Here is a 6,000-nt window from a genome sequence, read left to right as displayed (position 1 = left end):
TGTCAAATTCTCACGAAAAGAATGAGAGAAATCAAAGATTGTATTGATGATAATAAATGAGTACAAGTCTCCTTTATATAGGAGTGAGTTGTAGAGTTTTAGGCTAGCTAAACTTAGAGTTATACTACAACACAAATACAATGAGATTAATTACAAATTAACAACTAAACGTTCATAACAGTAGCCTAGTCATAATCTGACTCTAACTTATCCAACAGTGAGTCCTACTATAACTTAATTCTTTTAGTAGGTCTTTGACAGTCGTCATGACTCCTATCGGTTTGACCATGTTATTCAACCCATTCCTTAGATTAATCTTGATATGTATCTTCAACACTTCCCCTCAAGCTAGTGAGTGGTGGAACAATTACTCCTAGCTTTCTTCGAAAACCAGCAAAGACTTGCTTTTTCAATGATTTTGTATGAATGTCAGCTAGTTGATCCTTGGACCTCACAAACTGAGTAAGAAGTTGACCTCTGGCCACCTTTTCTCGAACAAAATGATAGTCCATCTCAACATGTTTGGTTCTAGCATGCATAACTAGATTGACTGACATGTACAAGGCACTCACGTTATCACAATACAGTGTAGGAACTGACTTGAGGTACATCCCAAGATCATGAAGTAGATATGTGATCCATGTCATCTCTGCTGCACTAGAGGCTAGTTCTCTATACTCAACTTCAGCACTTGATCTTGCTACCATGGTCTGTTTTTTGGAAGTCCAAAAAATACAATTTGCACCTAGGTAGATGCTATAACCTGTAGTGGATCTCCTAGTAATGGTGCAGCCTCCCCAATCAGTATCTGAATATTTATACAACCTATAAGGTGATTGTGAAATAATTCTGAGTCCAAAGTGTAAAGTACCTTTGATGTACCTTAAAATCCTTTTGACTCCTTGCAGATGTTTAATATTGGGATTTTGCATACACTGACTTGCTAGATTCACTGCATGAGTGATATCAGGTCTTGTGAGTGTCAAATATTGAAGACTCTCTACTATCATTCTATATAGAGACACATCTACATGACTTCCCACTGCTTCATGTAAGCCATGCTTTTTAGTCAAAGGAGTAACGACAGCCTTTGCCAAAGTCATATCAGTCTTATCCAGTAACTTAGTAGCATACTTACTCTGACTCAAATGAATTTCTCCTGCAAAATATGTCATGACCCAATCCCGTAGGCCATGACTGGTGCTCGATTTGAGCACCCAAACGTACCCTTACCCCAAATTAGCATGTTAGCTGAGAAAACATAGATAGTAATTAGGAAAGATCACTAAATAGATCACAAAAATAGATATAGGCACGAGGGCCGATAGACCGTCATGAAACAAACAAAATCCAAGACATATGTACAAAACCCACAACATAACTCTGTCTACAGACCTCTACAGATGATAACATAGTCATAAGACGGGACAGGGCCCCGTCGTACCCCTGACCAACATATCCAAATATACAGAGATAAAGTCAAAACCAAAATATAAGCTCCGAACAAAGGAGCACTGTCAATAACACAACAAATGTCCTAAACTGACGGATCAGCAAATCAAACTTCGGTACCTGCGGGCATGTAACACAGCCCCCGAAGAAAGGGGGTCAGTACGAAAAATGTACCGAATATGTAAAGCATGAACTGTACTAGATAAAATCATAATCTGAATAGTATGTACAGAATACAAAATAAATGTTCAGTATTTCAATATGCTTATCATAATCTCAAATCATATATGCAAAAACATATGCCATATCCGACCCCATTATGGAACTCGGTGAACAAAATGTGGTCGCTCTCCCATCGTCGGCGCCACGGCACAGCATAACACCAGAGTAGAAAATATCTCCGTAACAAATTATATCATATCAGATGGCCATATCAAATCATATCAAATCATATCATATCGGATCATATCATATCCCAAATATAGGTGTACATGGCATAGCATAACTCCGTGGCATAACATACACCACCCCATGTACATGTCATACCTTCCCCCTCACGTCGACACACGGCGAACAATGCAGAGAAATACACACGAAAATATATCCTGGCCCAGGCTCAGTGGAAGAGTGGTTACAGTATACACAAGTAGAGTAGTAAGAAACTAAATGCAATTTAAAATTTAAAATACTTATACAGACTCGATAGCATGATTTTGATAATAAATCATATATATAAAAAAACTTGAATAATAATAATAGCGCAAATCTTTCCAACCTCACGATAGTCTATGTCAAAATAGTTTTCTGGAATCGTCTCCATATTTCAAAATATATTATGGGACTTAACGGAATAATTAGTCATATAATATTCGGAAGAGTAGCAAAGAATTTCTCTTAAATACTACCTAACATAAGCCAAACGGAATAACAAAGAAAAATTCAGAATAGTGGGGCCCACCTCTGTCAAATGAGGTGGCGTATACAAATTATGTGCGTTAAACTTCATAATGTCATTTATAAGAGTTTCAAGGTAGTCGAAATTCATTTATGCTAAATCTAGAAGTTTAGACAATCTTTTCAAAAATATTCATAAATGCCTAATTCAATTCTACTGAATAGAAACGGAAAAATTTTGGGCGTCGATTCCGATGAATAGAGTTATTTTCGAGGCTCGTATCCACTCCTATTACTTCTAGGACATGCCAAGTGAATAAAAGGTAAAGCTTTACATACCTTATTGGCTTTTTTACGGTTGTCCAACTTCAATTCCCGTTTCCACCAAAATCTACAATTGGTCACATTTACCAATTACTATTCATAAAACTTTAAGAATTCAAATTTTCCAATACTTGTCTACAAAAATTTTGGCAGCATCTCCCCTATATATATGACAACATCAACAAACTTCATAACACAAAGAAATTGGATTAATTCTTACCTTTTTCTTCACTTCTCCAAATCTCCAAATCAACTAAACAAGCCTCCAAACTTCCAAAACAACTACACCATGTTGTAGAGCACCCTTGACTTAGTAGGAATACTAGGAAATTATAATTTTTGGGATGAAATTTGAAGGGGTAAATTTTTGGTCTTCTTGGCCGATTTTTCCTTTTTTGTTTTCTCTTCTTTCTTTTGTTTTTCTCCTTCTCAATTTGTCTTGAAGTTTCTAGGATTTTATGACTAAGAGCCCTCTTTATTTCATTCATCACATGGATGAATTTACATGGGCTTGGATCTTCTTTTTTTTGATTGTTTTGGGCCATGGCTTAATGATTGGGCCTATCTTGCCCATTTTTTAGTTTTTAAGTTCCAAGCCCAAGCACCTAGCCCATACATCTTCATAAAAACTATATGTTGTGAAATTCCAATTTTATCCTTAACCTTTTCCAATATTCCCATCACCAAATTCCAATTTTGTCCTCACCCTTTTATAGTATTTTCACATGTGAAATTCTAATTTTACCCCTAAGCTTTTCTAATATTTCCACCTTCAAAATTCCACTTTTACCCCTAACCTTTTCTAATAATTCCGCCTCCCAACTTAATCATAAGAAGCTTGTATATCACAAGACCAAGCATAGTCTTACCCTTGAATTATTACAAGTATCCCTAACATGTCCTTAGGCGCAAAGTACGGGTTATAACATTCTCCCCCCCTTTAGAACATTCATCCCCGAATGTTACATTGGTTCTAGGGGGTTTTATGAACACAGTGATTTCACATAATTTATTAACTAACCAACATAGATAAATAAGACATTTAGGTTACCTATGGGTGTAGAAAACAACTGAGGATACTTATTCTTCATTTCTTCCTCAGCCTCCCAAGTTATTTCTTCTCGGTGCTTATTGCGCCATAATACTTTAACCGAGGCCACATCTTTGGTGCGTAATCTCCTGACCTGACGGTCTAAAATAGCCACCAGCTCTTCCTCATAGGACAGCTCTTCGGTCACCTGAATGTCCTGTATGGGAAATACTCTAGAAGGATCGCTAATGAATTTGCGAAGCATAGACACGTGAAACACCGGATGTACTGCTTCTAAATCAGCTGATAGGTCCAACTCATAGGAAACCTTGCCTACTTTACGGACAATCTGATAAGACCTGATGTATCTCGGACTAAGCTTTCCTTTTCTGCCGAATCTCATGACGCCCTTCATAGGTGACACTTTCAAGAATACCCAGTCATCCACTTGAAACTCTAAAGGTCGACGCCGGTTGTCAGCATATGCTTTCTGTCGAATTTGAGCTGCCAATAATCATTCCTGAATAAGCTTCAACCTTCTCAACTGCCTACTGAATCAAATCTGGGCCAATCAACTTAGTTTCACCCACATCAAACCAACCTATAGGTGACCTGCATTTTCTTCCATACAGAGCCTCATACGGTGCCATCTGAATACTAGAATGATAGCTATTAATATAAGCAAATTCCACAAGTGGTAGATGGTCATCCCAGCTACCCCTGAAATCAATAACACAGGCCCGCAGCATATCTTCCAGCGTTTGAATAATGCGCTCGACTTGACCGTCAGACTGAGGATGGAACGCTATACTAAGGCTCACCTGGGTCCCCAATCCCGCCTGAAAAGATCTCCAGAAATTTGCTGTAAACTGGGCACCTCTATCAGTGATAATGGATACAGGAACTCCGTGGAGCTTTACTATCTCCTTAATATATAACCTGACATAATTCTCAGCTGAATATGTGATCCGAACCGGAAGGAAATGGGCTGACTTAGTCAACCTATCAACAATAACCCATATCGAATCATACTTCCGTAGAGTACGAGGAAAACCTGTAATAAAATCCGTATTAATCATCTCCTACTTCCACATTGGAATTTCCATCTCCTGTAATAAGCCACCTGGTTTCTGGTGTTCAATCTTGACTTGCTAACAGTTTGGACATTAGGCCACGAACTCAGCAACATCTCTTTTCATACCATCCCACCAGAATAAATATCTGAGGTCATGGTACATTTTTGTTGTCCCCAGATGAATAGAATATCGAGCATAATGTGCCTCACCCATAACCTGTCGTCGTAGCCCAGCAACGTCAGGTACACATAACCTACCCCTATATAATAATACTCCATCAGATGTAATACCAAAAGAGGTCTTCTCTTTGTCAATACCTGTATCTCGATACCGTGCCAAAACAGGATCTTCATATTGACTTCGCTTTATTTTTTCTATAATAGAAGATTCAGCAAACTCTCGAACCGAAATCCCATTATCTCCAAAAATCAGCCAAGAGAACTCCAAGACTGGCCAATTGACCAATTTCACGAACTATTTCCTTCTTTCCTGGTGGAACACCTGCCAAGCTACCCAAGGACTTACGGCTGAGTGCATCTGCTATGATGTTGGCCTTCTCTGGATGATATAAAATATCGACATCATAGTCTTTTAAGAACTCCAGCCATTTCCTCTGCCGCAAATTCAAGTCTTTCTGCTTAAAAATATACTGGAGACTCTTGTGATCTGTATAGATATCAATATGAACACCATATAAATAGTGCCTCCATATCTTCAGAGCATGAATCACTGCTGTCAGTTCTAGATCATGAGTAGGGTAATTTCTTTCATGCTTTTTAAGCTGCTAGGAAGCGTAAGCTATAACTTTTCCGTGCTACATCAAGACACAACCTATTCCTACACCTGAAGCATCACAATAAATAACATACCTATCTGGTCCTTCTGGAAGTGTTAAAACTGGAGCTGTAGTCAACTTCTGTTTCAATAATTGAAAGCTTCGTTCACAGGCATCAGTCCACTAGAATTTGGCCCCCTTCTGAGTTAATCTTGTCAGTGGTGCTGAAATAGAAGCAAATTTCTCTATAAATCTCCTGTAATACCCTACTTATCCCAGAAAACTACGTATCTCTATAGGTGTCGTCAACCTAGGCCAGTTCTTTACGGTCTTGATCTTCTGTGTATCTACCCGAAAACCATCAACCCCAATAATATGTCCCAGAAATGCCACAGAAGTCAATCAGAATTCACATTTAGAAAATTTAGCATACAATTTCTGGTGCCAGA

This window comes from Solanum dulcamara, chromosome 3 (assembly GCF_947179165.1).
Source record: "Solanum dulcamara chromosome 3, daSolDulc1.2, whole genome shotgun sequence".
Taxonomy (NCBI): Eukaryota; Viridiplantae; Streptophyta; class Magnoliopsida; order Solanales; family Solanaceae; genus Solanum; species Solanum dulcamara.
Note: the sequence above shows the minus strand (reverse complement) of the source record.